Below are 20,231 nucleotides of genomic sequence, written 5' to 3' on the forward strand. Positions count from 1 at the left end.
TATTCTGTGAATGGCCTCATGGAAGAGGAGAGACAGGGGCTAAGCCACAAAAAACAGAGCACAGCTGAGCTCTAAAGATGGATATTCTAGGAAAAAGAAAAAGCTAAGGAGATGGGACAGTTAGATAGTAGGTGGCTGGGGCAGGGAAAGAGAAACCTGGTCTTTGTAAGGCAAATCTGGAGGCACTACTTAGAGCCTCTCTAGCGCACAGAGATGGGAAGTCAGAGAGACCAGTTGGGTTGTTGCAGAATCCAGAAGGGAGGGAGAAAAGCCTATTCCAGAGCAAAGGTTGTGAGCATGAAGGATAGGTAGGTGAACCTATAGACCTTAATCACTGGATAGACATCGAGAAGAGAACTCAGAGGTCTGTTGCCTCAGCAAAGGGGTGGGTCTGTCCTAACCACTGTCAGGGCCTATAGGGTCAGGCAGAAAACAGAGGGCTAAACCTCAAATCATAGATTTACAGAGAACCTTCTAAATAGAAGCAGCCTTTGCCTCTTTCTACCCCATAGATGCTCATTCCTCAGTGTTTGATCCCTGGCCCTCCCACTTAAAACACACTTCCTGACTGGGTGAGCTCATTCCTGTCCAAAGTATCAGCCACTATTCTAAATGTTGGTGACTGCTAAATGTCTATCTCCTGCCAAGACTCCTTCCATGAACGTGGGACTCCTAGAGACGCCTGCCTCCTGGACTTCACTTGGAAGGCCTGATGGTTTGTTTAAGTCAACCAGTCCACAATCAAGGGCATCCCAATTCCCCACTCACATCTTCATCCTCTCCGTGTATGCCCCTTCTGAATTAACGGACCATCAACCCCCTTGTGCTGAACCCAGAAACCTTGCCCTCCCCCATGATTCCTCCTTCCCTTCCCCTTCCCTCCAGACTGCTTCTTCTAGTGGGTTTATCTGCCTAAATGTTTTTTTGTATTTATCCCTTTCTCTCCATTCCCAAGGAAACTGCTCCGATTCAGCATTTTATCTTTTTCTCACTGGGATTTCTGCTGCCACCTTTTAATCAGTCTCCTTGCTTCCTGTCAGGTCCCCCCTGAAACCTGTTCTCTGCATGACAGTCAGTGTAGTCTTTCCACCCAGCAAGACAGCTTGTGTCTCAGTCCTGGTCAAAGGTCCTCAGGGGCTTCCCCTTTTCTTAAGGACAAAGCCTAAATTACTTGGAACTCAAGGCCCCTCAGAATCTGGTCTACCCTTCTCTGTCCTCACTACTACCTTTTCACACTTTTCCAACAGTGGTTTTTTTGTTTGTTTTGTTTTTAGAGAGTGAAGGGGGGTGGGGGGAAGGAGAGAGAGAGAAAGAATCTTAAGCAGGCTACGCACTTGCGGGGCTCGATCTCAGGTCCCTGAGATCATGACCTGAGCTGAAATCAAGAGTTGGACGCTTAATGGACTGAGCCACCCAGGCGCCCCCTCCAACAGTGATCTTATCCTCCGGCCATAGCCAATCGTTTATAGTTTGTCAAACCCGCACGTGTACTTGTCTCTCCCTTCGCTCAAATACCCCCATTCTCCTCCTCATCTGGATTGGCAAACTCTAGTCTGTTTTTCAAGTTTCGCCTCAGTCTCCACTTCCCCTGGGGAGCCTTCTCAGCCTGTGCCAAAGAGATGACTCCCTCTGTGCTTCTGCTGCACCTGGCCCTTTCCCCTCTCCTACGGCAAGACCCAGGATGGCCGTGCATTCATTCACCCATCGGCTCTCCATGTATTTACTGAGTGGGTGTTGGGGAGAGAAGGACGAGCTGAAGACACGTGACTCCCGACCCACTAGAAAAGGACGGCCGCCACTGTTTGCTGTCTGACTCGACAGCCTTTGTGGAATGATTGATGATCCTGTTTTCCTGTGGCTCCAGGCCTTTGCTCTTGCTATTCCCCAGGCCAGGAGCATGCTCTCGCGTCTGCACAGCTGGCTTCCTGGTCAGATTAGTATCTGGACTCAATTCCCCTCCTCCCCCTCCTTCTCTGCCCTTCACCTAGGTTTTCCGCCTCAATAGCATGTATCACTGCTGAAACTGTCTTGCTTATTGGCTTCTTTGTCCACCTCTTCTTACTCGAACCTAAGCCCTTCGAGAGCAGGGAGCTTGCCATAAAGTCTGGGAGATGGGGGCTCCGTAATGTGTGATAAACGAGTGGATGATTTTGTAGACAAGGAAGCGGATGTGGAAAAGTGAAGGACCGGACGTGAGCATGAGATTATTTAATTATAGACCCAAGACTAACCAACCAACCATCGGAATCACAGTTCTAGAGTGGAGGGTGGCTATGGAGTATCAGTGACACAGATACAGGAGGCGAAGTCAGGCAAGGTGGGAGGAAATGTGCCGACGTCCTGGAAGGAGTGGCCTGCTCTATAAAATGGAGAGACCCGGATTCACTCTCCTCTTGTTTTTCACCATCGATTTTCTGAATCTTTGTAGAATTATTTAGGAAACAACATCTCTCATGGGCTAAAGAAACATTTAAAATGTACCAGTAATTCTTTCAGCTTCCTGTCAGCTTCCCTTTCTTCTATTAAGAGAAAGTAAAATACCTTAGATTTGAAAACAGCAACTTTAAGGTGTTAATATTTTACAATAGATTTATTTTTTTATCTATCTGTTCTTCTGTCAACCCTGCTTTTATCCAAGGACATGGATATATATATAGACACACACAAAAGATAAATGTCTGGGATTTATCTAATATTCATGAAAGTTATTTCTAGCTGATAAAGTTTTGGTTTCCTTTTATTATCTTATTTTCCTGCATTAGTTTTAATCTTTTACAATGCACGTGTTTTGTATCAGTTTTGCAAAACCAAATGATTTTTAATTTTTTTAAAAGATTTTATTTATTTATTTGACAGGGAGAGACACAGCGAGAGAGGGAACACAAGCAGGGGGAGTGGGAGAGGGAGAAGCAGGCTTCCCGCGGAGCAGGGAGCCCGATGCGGGGCTCGAACCCAGGACCCTGGGACCATGACCTGAGTCGAAGGCAGACGCTTAATGACTGAGCGACTCAGGCGCCCCCAAAATAAATGATTTTTTTAAAAAAAACAATTGGGAGCAAATATACCAAAATGTAAAAGATAGTTCATTTTGTGGGTGTTGTATGCAACTGATGAATCACTAAATTCTACCTCTGAGACTAATAATGCAGGATATGTTAATTAAATTCAATTCAAATAAAAAAATTTTTTAAAAAGAGTTAATTTTTCAAGGTAGGGCCATTGAGATATTTTGCATTTTTCTGAAAGAAAATTTTTTTTAATTTTAAAGAAGAATGTTCAAAAAGGAAAATTGTGACTCTAAGATTAGTGCATTTAGGGATTGGGAGAGGGCATGCAGAGTCAAGGTCAAGGTTGAACGAGTGGTAGGTAGGGCAAGGTGTTTTTTCAGCCTAGAGAGGCCCCTGGGCAGGCAGCTAACAGGAAGGATCTGGTACCCAGGGTCATGACCCAGGGAAGGGAGTTGAGGTTGCCATTAGAAGCTGGGCCTCCCATGGCCTGGGGGTATCCAGCAGGCAGATACCGGCTTCCCCCTGGTGAAGACCTTGGTTCCTGGGAAAACATTTAAGCAATCAAAGGGCTAAGTTCGCACAGCAACCACAGCCCGTTGGATGGGTGCAGAGGTTTGACTACCATAGCCCAGACACGCATCCAGCTCCCAAAGGAGCCAGGCTCAAAACAACTGTTCCATGATTATAAACGAGTACGTGTGGCAGACAGTACGCGAGCATCAACTGAAGATTTTTTCCTTTTTCAAGAGAGGAGAAAGATTCACGTCGGGAAGAAGCTATGGGAATAGGAGAAACTGAGTATGACACAAGAGGGAGGGAGGAGTGGGTGGGTAGAAATGATAGAGAGCGTAGGCATTGGGTGGGGGAGACAGGGGAAGCCTTCGCTTCCGTAATACCTAAATCATCCACTTGCGTGTCCATCTTTTCACCAGACTGTGACCTTTCATAGTCTGTGCCTAACTCGTCTTTAAGACCCTCCCCATCGCTTCGCAGGGCATCGGCTCCCCGTAGTTGCTCAATAAATGCTTAGCTGAACGGAGACAGCTCCTTGCATCGGTCCAGTTCAGGGATGACGAGGAGAAAGCAAGGCGGCGGGCGCTCCGGAGTTCCTTCGGAGGGACTATTGGGCATTCAAGGGGTGGTGGTGGTGGTGGTGGGGACTGTCATACTTTATAGCGGAGGGAGCGGTGCAGACAGCGGCTCTCTACGCGGGTTTGCCAACCTCTGCCCTTGGGGACGGAGAGGGATGTCGAAGGAGGTGGGAAGGTGCGTGCGCCCTTCTCACCATGCCCGCGGATGCTGGGTGGTACCCACGGAAGCGCTCGGATCGCTAGGGATGGAGCTGAGCCAGGGGTCTTCCCTCCCGTCTCTGAGCATCTTGGTCCTTCTATTTCACAGACCTCGCCTTCCCCATCCGGCAAGTGGGAAGACTCCCTGCTTCCAGGACGCCGGGATGGGGAGGAGGGCTGGGAGAGGGAGTGCGGAAATCGCGGCGCCCCCGCGTGCGGGCATCCCCGCAGGGTTCGCGCCGGTTCGCTCCGGCCCGGGCGCCAGTGCAGCCGGGACCCCCGCCCGGTGCCGAGCGCTCCTCCCCCCACCCCCTCTCCCGGCGCCGAGCGCTCCGCTCCCCTCCCCCCCAACCCCAGCGTCTTCTGGGCCCTCGGCAGTCAAGGCGCCCCAGGCCCGCCCCGCCTCCTCGCGCAGCCCTCCGCCGCTCGGCGTCCGGCGCTGCCCGGGCGGCGGGCTAAGGGGCGCGCGGGGCGGCGAGGAGCCGGGGCCGGAGAGCGCCGGGCGCGCGGGGACCGAGGACGCACGCGGCCGGCCGGGCGGCGCGCGCTTCCCCCTCCCCCGCGGCCCGAGCGCGAGCCGCCGTGACGTCACGGGCCGCCCGCCAGCCCCGCGCTCCAGCGGGCAGAGCGCGTGCGGCCGCCGAGCACATGGGCTCGCGGGCCGGGCGGGCTCGGGGCGGCCTGGACCCGGACGGGCTGCGAGGGGTCGCGCGCAGGGACGGGCCCCGACATCCCCCGGGCCCCCGAGCGGATTTCCACGCGGGGAGGATGTTGGCAACCCCGGCGACCTGCCGAGACACAGCGGGATCCACCTTCCAGTAAGTTAGAATTTTGCCCTCTGCGTTTCTGGGAACTCGCAAGCCTCGGCCTTGCGGGTTGGGATGCGCAGAGAGTAGTTGGACAGAGGAAAGGGGCTTTCGGATTCCGATGTGTGCTTGTTAACCGTGCACTTTGCTCATCACCAGACTCGAGAGTGGCGGTGAGTTTGGGCGTTGGTGGGGGGCGGGGGGGCGGGAGGAGACATCAAATGGGCCATGCATGCATGAGATAATTCCGGGTTTGTGCACTTGATGGAAGGTGTATTGTTACCCAACACCTAAAAATAGACTTCCAGTCAGTCCTGATTTGGGGTCGCAGATGTCGTTTGGAGGACCCTTTTGAGAAGCTAGGGGTCTGTGAACCATATGATGCTGCCTCCATCCTTTGACCATTATCCTCCCCCACCAGAGGATTTTCAAAAACCCAGCAACTGTTTTTGGAAACTTTCTCTGCTTTTGCATTGCATTTACAGATTTGCTGGTGCCCCCACACCCTTCTCATGGTCATTCTTTTTGGATGGCTTGTTGGTGTAATTGTGTTTACTCTCCCTAGACTAACGTGCTCTTATTTTTGCCAGTGTTGGGGGTGGGTATTGACTTTCAGGAAGGGCAGCCATGAGGCTGCATGTGTCCGGTGCCCGGATACACTATGAATTTTCCTGATACTCTGTAAGCATGGAATATTCTTCTGCTCACTGGAGCCCCTGGCTTCAGGCCCTTCTAGAAGATGAGAGAAGAGGGGAAATCACTTGTGAGGGTTTTTAGGGAGTAGAGGGGGAAGTTTTGGTTTTCCTTTCTGGTCTTATGTGTTCCAAAGAGAGGCTGGCAACCCCCGCTGGCCCACTTCACCACTGTGAGCCCTGCCTCCCGGAGCTGTTTCGCTGCTGGAGGAAGCAAAGCCTGGAGAAAAACGTGTGTTTGTGTGTGGTGGGTGGGCGGGGGCCTGGAGGACGGAGGGACAGTATCTGCTGTGCTGTTAGTCATAGGATGTTGCAGACCTGTTTTGCATATTGGCGTTGACAAGTTGAGGCTTGTTCATCTGACACAGTCCTGTGGTCACAGCAAATCTTTCTAAAACTCTAACCAGTGGAAAAGGTGCTTGTATGGATCCTCTGAACCCTGAGTGGAACTTCCTGAAAGATTTATTAGGAGAAAAACCTTCCTGGAAGCAGCAGAAGGACAAACAGAATCGCTGGCTGGGCAGAGCCTCGTGGCCCGGTCTCCACGACTTGAGGGGAGTTACATCTTAGAGGTGAGGACTCCTCGTGGTCTGAGCCATTGGCAAAGGGCCCGACTGGAATTCCTTGTGTGGGACTGGTGATGGAAAGGCTGGGTGGGTCCAGGGGCGACCATAAGGCTGCACCCATTGAACTCCCAGAGGGGATTTATTATGTGGTCACGTTGTTGTTTGGCCTGGTGAAAGGTGCTGTTTATTGTTGTTGTTGCTTTACCTACTCTGAGTGCAGAATACTGCATAAACCAGGCTTCTCTTGAAAAGTAGATGAAATCAGCTGCTTTTTCGGATTTTCCTCTCTCTTCTTTCATCCCCCCCCCCCCCCCCCCCCCACGCCATGCTGTCCGGTGTGCTCTTTCTGTCCGTGGCTGGAGTTTTTTTGGCCTGGAAGGAGCGAGTTCTTTTTCTCAGTTCTGAGATCTCTGACCCCCACTGGTCCCTGTGATTGCTGGTCTAAAAACCGGATGAATTCTCCCTGTCCACAACCAGTCAATCCCATGTGCTTCAGCTTTTTTTTCTTCTTGAATGGCAGGCAGGCAGGCTGGCTGGGTTTGGGGCCTTCTGCCTGCCTGGGATGGACGCTTTTCTCGGACAGCTAAGCTCAGGAGTCTCCTGGATGATAAGACACCCCTACTTTCTTCTTCTTTCTGTTCGTGTCCCTGAATTTGGCCAGACCAATGGCAAATCAGCCCTTTCCTGAGGAAGCCGAGGACCTTGGATAGTTGCTGGTCCGTACTGTCTGGGGACGTGGCCGTGGGCCTGTTAAAGGCTGCACTTGACTGTGTCTGTTTGATGTTAGATGCCCTCCTGGATGCTCTTTTTAATTTGTATTCCCTTTCACTTTGGTGTAGACACATCACTCTCCTTGTGTTTGTTTTTTTTCCTTCTCTCCTGGTGCTGGTTTGTGATCTCTTTAAGAGACCAGGACTCTCTTGTTCTGTATCCCGCGTCTGTAGGGAGACCCGGATCCAAGGTGGGAACAGAGCAACATTGAGGAGCCCCATTGACAGTCTCCCTAGTAAACCTCAGAAATTCTAGGCCTTACTGGAGAATGCTGCTCAGATGGTCCTGTGATAGGTGCCTCCTCCGTCTCTTCTGTTTTTCCAAGTAGTCTATGAAACTAAAAACGGTAGTAAGAATAACAAATAATAATAATGATAATAGTTCCTATAATAACAGGAAATTGTATATCATGCCAAGCATGTTCTTTGCATTGTATGCCCCTTACAACCTTACCAGGCAATTATAGTAAAATGTGTAGCAATGATGAGGTTCTTATGGGCCACCGTCGGTTCTAAATCCTTTAAATGTATTACCTCACTTAATCTCCCAATAATCATAGAAAATAGGATTATTATTATTACCAGAATTTTGCAGGTGAAGAACCCACAGCTCAGAGTAGTTGAAAATAATTGCCCCTCAGGTCACGCAGCTGGGGAGCAACATAGCCATCAGGATTTGGTCCAGGGCCTGCTCCCAGAAGTAAGAGAGCAGTGAAATTAAAAATAAGCAAAGGATGCTTATTGGCCTGGAGCAGGGGGACTCAGGCAGGATAGAAACCCTCACATCTTGTACAAAGACACCCCTTGCTCTGGCTGCAGGCCTCTTCTGCCCTGGGGGAGCAGGCTGCTCCTAGTGGGGCCACGGAGTCTCAGACAGACCTTTAGTGTCTGGAGAGCTCTTGCCCCAGAGTCTGGGGAACAAAGCCCCTGGGGCCCCGGGCAGGAGGCTCAGACATGGTGCAGAATCTATGAGTATTTGTAAAGTGCCACATCCAGGCACCCTGCCTGACTTTGTGACCAGCATTTAATTACTATCAAAATCCACAGCAGATGGGAGATAGGGCTCTTTTCAGCCAATCTTCCCCTTCCCTCACATTCCCTGCAACTGTTCTGAGTCCCTGCCTTTATCCTGAGTGTGTTCAGCTCCTACAGCTACCGAACCTACCCATACAAAGATTGTGGTGGCCCCTTTCTCAATCCTGTCAGTAAAAACAATAACACCGTGGGTCCTAAAACACAAGACTTAATATTCACGAGGTCAAAATGGTCTCAGTCATTTTTACTGGCAGAAATCTGACTTGTCTTTCCTTTGTTTTCTCTTCCTCTTTTTTGGGGGGTGAAGGTAGAGAAGAGGGTGTTGTTTTGCTGGCATCTGGTGGGGTAATCTGAGCCCCAGGATTACTTGTTTACCTGCCACTTTCTCCCTTGTTGACCATGAGCTGCTTGAGAGCAGGGGAGGGTGGGGTCAGGAGGGGCCGGGGGTCATCTTCATCTGTCTGGTGGCTAACACAGCCCTGGGTCTTAGTTGAATCAGGTGACTGTCAAGGACTGCTTTGTTTTCAAGGAATCGAGCAGCCCCCAGGCTACAGTCATTGTCTTAAGAGATGAAACCGCCCAAAGTGGTGGGAAGTAGAGGGTTTGCCTCGCGGGAATGGACACTGAAGAAAGAGAAGGAAAGCAGCTAGCTGCTGGAGGCATCTGGGTAATGCCTAGAAGATGTAGTGCAGATCACGGGTATTTTGGGGGCAAGTTACGTCACCTCTGTAAGCCTCAGTTTTGTCATCTATAAAATAGGGACGATAAAGCACCTGCTTCACAAGTTGGCCGTGAGGAGGAAATAGGGGATGATCAGCATTCGGCAGAGTGCTGGGCTCCTAGTAAACCCTCCGTAAAAGTTAGCTAATATTACTGCTACAATTATTGGTTTTTTATTACTTCCTGTGGCTGCTTGGAGGAGCGGTTTCTGAATACATTTTAACGTAAAGGTAACACTCTGGTGACACAGATCATAAGATGGCAGTGACTTCATAGAGGTCTTTGCAAGCATCGGAGAGAAGGCCTGGCAGTTATAAGTAAGAAAGAGATGAGCCATCAGGGAAGCTGCAGAAGCAGGTCTCTGAAAGGACAGGGATGGGGGGCGCCCCTCAGGCCTCAGCCTGTCTTTGCAGGTGACTTACCCTCTCAGCTGCGATGCAGGGAGAATGGTTTTGCCCTCTTGGGGATGGTGCAGAGCACTTTGCACAGAGGAAGTAAGCCCTTGAAGCAGACAGAAGAGCAGTTGCTGCAGATTATTCTTTAGGACTCCCTTTTCCAGGGGCGCCTGGGTGGCTCGGTTGTTAAGCGTCTGCCTTCATTAAGCGCCTGCCTTCGGCTCAGGTCATGATCCCAGTGTCCTGGGATTGAGCCCCGCATCGGGCTCCCTGCTCAGCGGGAAGCCTGCTTCTCTCTCTCCCTCTTCCACTCCCCCTGCTTGTGTTCCCTCTCTCGCTGTATCTGTCAAAAAAATAAATAAAATCTTAAAAAAAAAAAAGGACTCCCTTTTCCAGGTAGCTTTGCTTCTCTGCTCGAGACCGACAGATCCATTCATGCGTTTGCTGAGCAGCTGCTCTGTGCCAGTCACTGTTCTAGCTGCTGGAGATCCAGCAGGGAAGGAAAGAGACAAAAATCCCTGCCCTCCTGCGGCGTCCTTTCTAGTCCAAGCCACACAGTGGGACGGGTGAGGGCAAAAGCTGCACCCACTCGGTGCAGAGTGGTTCTGGCCCCGCTGTGCCGTTGGGTGTAAGGTGCCTAGCACCAGGCCTGGCATGTGGTCGTTATGATGTAAGTAAGTGGTAGTTGTTATATTTATATTCTCCCATCCTCCCCCCCCTCCCCCCCTCCCCGCCCCCGCCGAGATTTAGTTTTCTCCGTGGTACTTGTTATGGACTGAATGTTTGTGTCCTTCCAAAATTTGTATGTTGAGGGCGCCTGGGTGGCTCAGTCGATGAAGCGTCCGCCTTGCGCGGCTCAGGTCATGATCCTGAGGTCCTGGGATCGAGCTCCGCGTCAGGCTCCCTGCTCAGTGGAGAGCCTGCTTCTCCCCGTCCCTCTTCTGCTCCCCCTTCTTGTGCACTCTCTCTCTCTCTCTCTCGCTTTCTCTCTCTGTCAAATAAATAAAGCAGACTCCTCACTGAGCAGGGAGCCCAATGTGGGACTTGATCCCAGGAGCCCGGGATCATGACCTGAGCCGCCCAAGGCAGACGCTTCACCGACTGAGCCACCCAGGCGTCCCGCTAATAGTGTTTTAGGGGGTAATGCGTTCTGAGGGAGCTGGTAGAGCAGGTGAGGGTCTGGAGGGCTGGGGTGGGCTGCACTGTTAAGTTGGCTGGTCGGGGCACGCTTCCTCTAGACGCCGACCTTGGAGCAGCCTTGAAGGAGGTGGAGGAGGTTGGTCTAGAGGAGGCTGTTACAGGCCCTGGGGAGGCCAGGATAGAGGCTGAGAGCTGGGGTGAGCCTGTGAGATGGAGGAGCAGCATGGAGAATGAACTGGAGGGGTGGTGTGAGCCGGGCAGACAGAGCAGAGGCGGAAGGGGTGCCAGGGCAGCATGCAGTGGGTACTTTACGTGGTCTTCTTTTTCATTCCTTGATTGGGGTGTAATTGACATATAACGTTCTGTTAGTTTCAGGTGTAGCTGAGGTTGGTGAAATGAGCATCACAGCAAGTCTAGCTAATACTTGTCACCTTGTGTAGCGATTTGTGTTTTACTCTATAAAATGGGGAGCTATTGAAGGGCTTTAGATAGAAAACTGATTGGAGGTGATTTAGCTTTTGAAACGATCCGTCTGGCTACTGTGCTGAGAAGGGCCTAAATCAGGGTCAGAAGCCAGGGCCCCAGGGGCAAGCAAGCAAGCAGCGCAGGCTCTTGGTCCAGGCTGGTGGTGGTGGGCATGGCTGCCAGTAATGGGCTTCCGGACTGTTCAGGGCTGTATCCCAAGCATCTAAAACTGCTGTCCCATGTGGTAGGCACCAGTCGTAGGTGGCCCCTGAGCGCTTGGAAGAGGCTAGACTGAATGGAGATATAATGCATGTGTAAAATACACATCGCTTTCAAAGACTTAGGACAAAGAGAGAATGTAAAATACCTCTTTCATGAATTCTTTAATCTTGATTGTATATTGAAATGAGATTTTGGATATGCTGGCTTATGTACATTATTAAATTAGTTTCACCTGTTTCTTCTAACTTTTTAAAAACGTGGCTACTAGAAGATCTGAAAGTACACGTGGCTCGAGTTCTGTTTCTGTCCAACAGGGCAGCTCGAGAACGGTGACTGGGACGTGATAGGCATTCAGGGGATGGAATAAGTGAGTGAGTGGGCGAGTGAGTGCATGTACAGGGGATTCTGCAGTGAATAAGAAACCACCCTGTCTTGAAGAAGCTCCCAGTGGAGGAGAGAGGCAGATGGCTGATGATACCTGCTGGGGGGGGGGGGTGCATATGAAGAGGGATGAGGGGTTCTCTGGTCTCCACAAGGTCCTGGAAGACAGGGAACTGAGAGAGGAGGCTCCTGCATGTTAGGAGGAGATGGCAGGAGGCTGGGGGACTCTCAAGAGCCTTAACGACCAGGCAGAAATGGATTTAAATGGGTCCTGCCAGCTCTGGGGGCTCTTTCCTTGGATTGCAACCAAGGAGTAGTTTTCCAGATTTTATATTTAGAGAGATGACAAATGCACATGGAGGGTGGGTTTCAGGAAGGAGGTACCTGAGTTGGAGATTCCAGGCTCTGGGATGGGAAATGTAGCTTTCCTCACGTGAAAGGAATGGGAGCTTATCTTTGAAAATCTGGGAAAAAGTCTGTAAAAGTTAAATATAATTTCTTGAGTTAAATACAGTCACTGTTTTGTCTTTATCGCCGTGGTTGTCATTCTGGTGTATATGGTCTCATCCTGACTTGTCCTAGTTACCGTTAGGTAGCAGGCATTCTTGAATATTCTTGTGTGCTCTGTCCATTTTTATTGCATAGATAACATTTCTGTTCAGTGATACACAGGTCCATAATAGGCTGTTTCTCATATATATCAAGTTTTCTATATTTCAGTTAAAGCTTTTTGGTTTTTGTTTTTGTTTTTGGTAAATCCCCAGTGTTAGGATTATTACATCATAGCGTCTCAATATTTTAAAAATTTCAGGTAACTATTGTGGCTCATGAGATTGGCCCTGAAGCCACGTTTGCTTTTTTTCTGGCGAGAGGTGTGATGTTTGTTGCTGTCCCTGGTGCCGTGATACACTGATAGGTCATTAACATTGATGTATAGTGTGTATTACATGCTAGACGCATGTTTCCATGCATCATAGGCACTTGTATTAGATTTTTCTTGACTTTCATTTATTCAGCAGATGTTTGTGGAGTGCGTGTTGTATGCTGAGCATTGTTCTGGGCCTTGAGTATTCAGTAGTGATCAACAGATACGGTACCAGTCCTCAGGGAGTTTATTATGTAGTGGGGGAGACACAGAAAGAAGCAAGCCTACAAAAAAACCCCATTATTATAAGGAATGTGAAAGAATATGAATAGAATAATGTGGGAGGATAGTTTCTGTGGGATGAAAGGGCCAATACTGAAATCCTACATTCCAGTGAGACATGAAGACCCAGGAGAAGTTCACCAGAGAAGGAGCAAAGCACACATTAAAAGGGAAACATTGACAAAAGTGACTAGCTATTAAAGAAGAAAGCACGTCTAGCAGAAAAAGCTGTAATAATGAGGATAGAGTTCCTCAAAGTCAGTAACAAAGAGCCAAACAACCTCACTGCAAAGTAGGTAAAAGAGATCAACAAGCAGCTCTCAAGAGTGCCTGTGAAGAGGTTCTGAATCTCACTGATAAAGTCAGGTGTGAGGTCTGATCGAGGTCTGATGTCTATCCAGCAGATTTCCTCTGTTTTGGTGTACAGCACGAGGCGTTTTCGTAAACACACAACAGCTGTGTAACACTGTGTGTCATCATCACTGTCGAGATCCAGACCATTTCCATCACCCCCAGACGTCCCTCCTGTCCTTTGTAGTCAGTCTGCTCCCCTGCCCCCAGCCGCTGACAACCAATAATTTGTTCTCTGACCTTACCGTTTTGCCTTTTTCATGTAAACGGAATTATACCGGGTGTAGCCACCCCCCTCCAAGTCTGGTTTTTCTCGCCCCTGATGCAGGGGTGATTCCGCTGCAGGTACCAGCGGTTTGCTGGTTTCGATGGCTGTTCTGTTCTACGGATATGCCGCCGGTTTAGTACGCATCCTTCAGTTGAAGGGCCTTTGAGTTGTGTCCAGGGGGTACGTTTTTCCTATTTTAAAATGTGCCCAAAATAGGAAGTCTGACTCAAGTCTTGGGAGGCTGTGTGGCACGGGATCCCCCGAACTCAGCTCGCGAGCATGAGGTCGCCCAAGAGCCCCACTGGCAGCATGCGGTAAAATCAAAAACATGTGTGCGGTCCCCACTCCTTCGTCAGTTTGAGAACTCACAGCTCATGCTCTGTGTTCTTTAAGGATCCTTAGAGATGGATGGGAGCGGCTAAAGAATGGACCAGAAGGACTTGGATCAAAGTCACTCTTGTCATCTTAGGAGGACGGAGGGGTTGGGGCTGGTGGCCAGGGTCAAAAGGCTACTTTGACTTTACTTTTAATGCTTTCTGAAAGAATAATACAGACATGCAAAATGCTTCCTGGAGGAGGTGACCCCCAAGCTGAGACATAAAGCATAAAGCAGGAGTTATTTAGGAGAGGAAGTGGGGAAAGGGACTGACACCCGTCCCATTTCCCCTGCCAGCTGCTTCCGTCTGTGTGAGACGTGACTGTCAGAAATCAGTCTGCAGACGCCAGTCCTCTGGAAGAATCCTGTCGTTCCTAACCTTCGGTATCATTCAGACCCCATATCTACCAGCTGCCTTCGGCCAGACAAGCCATGCTTCTGACCCACGGCCACGGGGTCCACGGGACGGACACACTCAGCCTGCAGTTTGGGGTGGGTGAGGGCTGGGTTCTTGGCCGCCCCCCCGTTCACATTCTCTGGGCTGTTCAGTGGCTGCTCGCTGCAGGCCTGTCATGCAGCAGGTACTCCGACTAAAAATGGTAAGGCATTACAAGCTTTCAGTCTTGGAGTTTCAGGATCTAGTCTGCCCCCTGAAAAGCACAGTCTGGCCAGGAGCGGGGCAGGAGGAAGCACCCAGACAGGTAGGGCAGGCTGCAGGAGGTGGGCGCCCCTGGGAAGCCGTTCCGGCGCCGTGATGTCAGGTCTTAGCGCTGGACCAGAGGCGGGATGGTTGCATAACCAGGGTCAAGGATGTCAGGAATCCTTCAGGTATAAAACGTGAAAACCTTATTGTACCTTCTGGGAGTTGTGTCTTCCAGGACACTTTCCCAGTGTCTACACACTGCGTGTGTGTAGTGACGGAAAGAATGATTTCTCCTTTCCTTCGTCACCCCTGGCTTGCTTAAAAAAGCCCTTTGCTTTTCCTTTTAAACAAGCAACTATGCAGGGAATGCCTTGCTGATTGAGAAAACATGTGTGGAATGTCCAGCGAGATGATAGGGAAAGGATAATGCCTTTAGCTCTGGGAGGACAGAGGAGGCTCAGGCCAGGGGGCAGCCTCCAAGCTTCTCCTCCCAGGGGCTTTGGGGGGGGGAAGGTGAGCCTGTGAAGGGGCAGGGGGAGGCCGTGGAGACAGGAAAAGCTCAGGCTGTGGGTGAGGCCCCCAGACCCCCAGCGGCGGTGTCCTCTGAGTACAGACCTGGCCAGGACGCTCTGGCCTCTGCCTCATGGGTTTTTATGGACCAGATGCACTCATCTGTTTTATAAGAAGCGAGGCTCCGCAAGGATAGGAGATCTCTTTGTCTCTAAGTGGGAAGATGGGCTGAAGCGATCCCAAGGCTGCCTCGAGCCCTGGTTGGATGAATCATTACCTAAGTGGGACTATGGAATAAACCCCATCAGAATGAATGCCAGAAGGGGCCTCTGTCTGCTCCAGCTGCTCTCCCATAAATTACAGGGGCCGTTCCACACACAGGACCTTTTGTTTTTTCTATTACCTTTTGAAAAATGGGAAAAGCCAATCATCCAATAAGAGGGCACTCTTGGCTGCACTAGCTAGAACGTTCTTCTGAGACTCCACGCCCAGGACACCACGTGTGGACCGATCTCTCCGAAATGGCACTGATCTCATCCCTGCCCCTGTTCAACACCTTCCATAGCTCCTTATCTCTGTGGGATAAAGTCCAAGTACCTCCGCTTGTTGGGAAGGCCTCTGGCTACCTCTTCACTCCCACATGGAACCCTTCCAGCTCTGTTCTCTTTCTGTCTCCAAAATAAATGCACACGTGGGGCAGATGTGCTCAGCAGCTTGCACCCACTGCGATGGCTCTCCCATTGCACGAGGAGACAAGCCACGCTTTGCTGTGCAACAGCCCCCCCCCCCCCGCCCCGTGCCTAGCGGGGGGCCCGGTGTGCCATGGTGGGTGCTCCCTGCTTCAATCCTTACTGACTGAAAGCGGCAACTGGGCCAGCCCCTCCCCAGAGATAAGGTAGTAACGTTTCTTCCCTGGAACAGCTTGCCCGCGGTGTTCTGAATTGCTTCTTCAGGCCCTCACATGCTTTTGTGATGGGCTGTGTGTGCCTGGAAAAGTAATCGGTTCTTAGATTCTAGACTGCTCCTTTCCTTTTCCTGTTCCCTCTCTGCCTTGACACAAGTTGGCTTTTTTGTTTTGTTTTGTTTTCTGAGGAAGCCAACCCTCTTGTGTCCTGCTGGATCGGAACGCGTGGTGTTGCTGGGCTGTTACTGGGCAGTGATGGTGATGATGGTTTCCCGGCAGCTCTCGGGCTTTTGCCTTCCCGGCCGGCCAGTCATTGCTGATTTCCGGCAGGGGAACATGCGTGATTTTCGGATCCCTCTTCATTTACTGTGAGCAATCACAGCGAAGTTGCTGAAAGGAACAAACAAGCAGCTTTTCCCATCTTATCTGTGTGAGCATCGTGCAGGAAAAATTCATTAAGGACATGGTTGGGGATTACAGGAGCTTCCTGTGCCTGGAACTCTGTGGGGCTCCCAGGGAGTAGCAGAGAAGAATACGGAGTTTACAGTATGGAAGATCTAATCCTTGGCTTTGAGGGATCTGGGCAGAGTGAGAGCAAAAGTGCTGTCATTGATGAAGCAGCCTTCATGGGCTCACCATGCAGCCTCGTGGTGTTTAGTATTACCCATCGCTGTAGGAAAACGCCATCCTGCAGCTGCTGAGCCTCGACTGTGCCCCAGTGTGCAGAACTTTTCCCACATTAATTCGTGTAGAACTAATTCCGTGTGTAAGTTGCACTTGCACAGCTGTCTTCAGTCACCCAGCATTTACTGTGTGTCTGTCCTATGGGCACCGCACTAGGCTTGCAGCTCTGCAGTTGAGAGGAGCTCCGGGGAGCCCTCGGAGACCCTCCCTGCCAAGTGAGTCCAGTGCGGGGTACGCACATGGCATTTGGCACATGTCGACAACACCATGCTGGGATAGTGGTTCTCAGAGATGAGCTGGGTGGTGCTGGAGCCCAGGAAGCCAGGCGGCTGAACACAGGGGAAGGCTTCGGAGAGCAGCTGACTTAGGCGGGTCTCCGGGGATAGGGTGGCTGAGGTCTGGTTGGTTGGGAAGGCATCGAGGTCAGGGGGTGGGGGTAATGGACAGGGTTGGTGGGATGCAGCAGAGTAGGAGAGATAGGTTTGCCTGTGACAGAGGGGCTATGAGTCTGTGTTTCTTATCTCTGAGTGGGAACACGAATTCCTTCCTCTGGCTGATGGTGAGGAGCTGTAGTCCTTAGAGTATGTTACTGACAATAGCTGAGCCTGCTGTGTGAAGGGCTAAGTACTTTACTTGCATCACCCCATGTATTGCTCAGCACTACTTTATGTGATAGCAACCGTTATCAACCCCATTTTCCAGATGGGACAAATGGAGGCTCAGAGGAGTTCGCTGACTGGCCAAAGTTTACACAACTCTTGAAAGGTAGATGGGAACCCAGGTCAGAGTGTGGAGACTGGGTTTGGAGCCAACCCATTAACTCCAGATCCCCAGGAAATATAAAAACGAATCCTCTTCCCTAGACGGAAGTTTCTCTTTATTCCCATCCCTGGTTTCCGATCCCCCCTCTTCTGCAGTATTCCATTTTAAGTATCAGGACTGCAGGTCTCTGGTTCCGAATGACACAATTTCTGGATAGAGATTAAGAGAGCAGAGGGAGGAATTGGGGTTGTAGCTGTCCTAGGTGATGTGGATGGAGGGCAAGGGGCTTCCAGGTGTTGTTTTTTCTGTGTCATAAACCTGTTCTAATTATAAATAGGACTTGATGGGGGTGAGGGTGAGGGGGTGTAATGGGCACATTTATGAAGCGCCAATGGAGAGGAGACGCTCAGGTGTCTGGCTCAGGCTTCTCCTCCCTCACTCTCTCCCTCTGATTTCCGAACAAGAAAACAAGGGTGCCACCTCCATTTGCTCTCCTGGTGACCCTTGTAAGTGCCTCCCTGTACCCAGCTCTGCCTCGGGCGGCCTGGGCAGAAGTGACAACGTCCAGCAGGCCCTTTCCTTTGTGTCCCTGGCCTTGTGTCCGCCTCTGTCTTCCCAGACCCCAGCAGCTGGCCTGTCTGGCTTGAACCTCAGCTTTGCCTCAAGGTAGCTGCGTGACCTTCACGTCTCTGGGCTGAGTTTCTTCTTCTGTAAAAGGTGACACAGGAAGAAACTGAGTTCAGATGAACAGATTTAGGGCGTGCCTCTCACCTCCCAGGCACCACATCTGAGGCCCTGGGAACTTGCAGGCTCTCCCAGAGGTGGTTGGGGACCTGCCCTCCAGCTGGCACATGGCGGGGTGGGGGGTGGAGGGAGCAGGCAGAGAGGGAGTGGATCCAGGCCCGCTGCATATCTCACCTCTGGCTCCCAACATGAATGAGAGGAAGCTCTCTTGGTGATAAGGCCTCCATGGCGGCTCCGTACCCCCTTCCCCTTTGTTCCCAAGAAAAGAGTTTCTGGTGTTTTACTGAGCAGGTGAGGCCATCTGGGCCACCTCTGCAGCTGTCTGGAATCCCAGAGTCTGCCCGATGGTTGGATTGGGGGAGAGGTGTTTCTGTGTCGGGGTTGCAGTGAGTGGGCCTTTCATGTCTCCCATCTCTGTTTCTTCCCCATTTTGTGAGGGGTGGATTGAGTCTTAAAGAACAGCTGGAACAGCTGGATTTGCTGGACACTTACTCTCATTTATTGAGCACCTGCTGCATGAAGTGCTTTGCTTTACCTGCAGGCTTGGACTTAGTCTTTGTAGCAAACCCTTTGGGGCAACTGAGTTGATCACCATCCTCATCCTCATTGACCTCATCCACCATCCTCACTGACAAATGTGGGGGGATTGAGGCATAGTTTATTTTTAGGTTTTTAGTTTTTATATTTAAATTTTTTTGTGGAGGTAAAATACACATAATGAAATTTACCGTTTTCACCATTTTTAAGTGTCCAATTCAGTGGCATTGAGCACATTCACATTGTTGTGCAGCCATGAATCTCCAGAGCTTCTTCATCATCCCAGATTGAAACTCTGTCCTCATTAAACACTAACTCCCGATTCCTCCTCCCTCCAGCCACTGGCAGCCGCTGTTCTTTCTGTCTCTGCAAATGTGACTAGTCCAGGTAGCTCCTATCAGTGGAATCAGACAGTATTTGTCCTTCAGTGACTGGCTTATCTCACTTAACGTAATGTCCTCAGTGTTCATCCCTGTTGGAGGACATGTCAGAATCCCCCTCTCTCTTGAGGCTGAATGATTTTCTGTTGTATGTGCCTACCAGGTTTTGTTCATCTGTTCGTCTGTTAATGGACATTTGGGTTGCTTCCACCGTTTGGCTGTTGTGAATTATGCTTCTGTGAACATGGGTGTAGGTATTGCTGGGTCATGTGCTGATTCTATGTTTAATTTTAGGGGGGAGACTGCCATATTGTTTTCCATAGCTGCTCCATATCCTCGCCAACACTTACTTTATATATACACATATATATATACATGTATATGTGTAAATAGTAGCCATCATAGTAAGTATGAAATGATATTTCACAGTGGATTTGATTTGCATTTCACTACATGACTGGTGTTGAGCGTCTTCTCATGTGCTTATTGACCACTTCTAGATCTTAGCAGAAATGTTCATTGTTGCTGCTGAGTTATAGGAGTTCTTTATATATTCTGGGTATTAATCCCTTTTCAGGTATACAATTTGCAAATATTTTCTCCCATTCTATGTGTTGTCTCTTCACTTCCTTGAAAGCATCTTTGGATGCACAAGTGGTTTTAATTTTGATGATGTCCAACTTAGCTGTTTTTTTCTTTCGTTGCCTATGGTTTTGGCGTGAGGTGCAGAAATTGTACAAAACTCAGCCACGGTCATCCAGCCAGAAGTGTCAGAGTGCAGGTCTTGTGTGCCTTTGCAGCACTGCCCTGAGTCTTCATCCTTTGGATTCCAGTGGCCAGTGTTTACCCTGTTGGGTGTCTCAGTTCAGCTCTCATGTGCGTGATCTTGGTCATGCCCTCAGAGTTCTAGCAGGTGGCTGTTCTTACCGCACTTCCCAGAGTGCAGGGGAGCACCCAGCTTCCTGGTACCCAGTGAAGATTGGGTGAGGGCAGGTACTTGCTAACATAGCAGTCAACAGCCTATAGCAGGGGTCACAGTGTGCCCACCCTGGACATTCCAACATATTGAAGACCCATCCTAGAGTTGTTTTTCTTACAGAAGAAATGACCAGCAAATGCTTTTGGTGACAAACATTTTTGGTGACAGTTGGTGAGCAGATTTCACGGAGCTTCAACAGTTAGCCCATCATCCTCTGTTGATGTCTCCCAAAGAAACGGATGTCATTCATTTATTGGCCAGTCATGAGGCATGGTAGTACATGGACACCTGTGAACCCTGCACCTTGCTTAGGAGCCAAAATATGACCAATGAGCACTGACTCACTGACTCCACCTGCGTCTTCCTCTTCTTTTTTTTTTTTTTTTAAAGATTTTATTTATTTGACAGAGAGAGACACAGGGAGAGAGGGAACACAAGCAGGGGGAGTGGGAGAGGG

The 20,231-nt window shown here is 50.3% G+C and overlaps 1 protein-coding gene across 2 annotated transcripts in view; it reads left to right on the top strand.

The window, feature by feature from the left end:
* The first annotated feature begins 4,923 nt into the window (after window positions 1-4,923).
* Window positions 4,924-20,231, top strand: part of LOC116639315 — a 340,505-nt gene continuing 325,197 nt past the window's right edge. For both annotated transcript variants that reach the window (XR_004300812.1, XR_004300813.1), the window contains exon 1: window positions 4,924-5,115. The gene's annotated coding sequence lies outside the window, so the exon portion shown is untranslated. The remainder of the gene's footprint in view (window positions 5,116-20,231) is intronic.

The sequence above is a fragment of the Phoca vitulina genome, unplaced genomic scaffold (genome assembly GCF_004348235.1).
Source record: "Phoca vitulina isolate PV1807 unplaced genomic scaffold, GSC_HSeal_1.0 scaffold18, whole genome shotgun sequence".
NCBI lineage: Eukaryota > Metazoa > Chordata > Mammalia > Carnivora > Phocidae > Phoca > Phoca vitulina.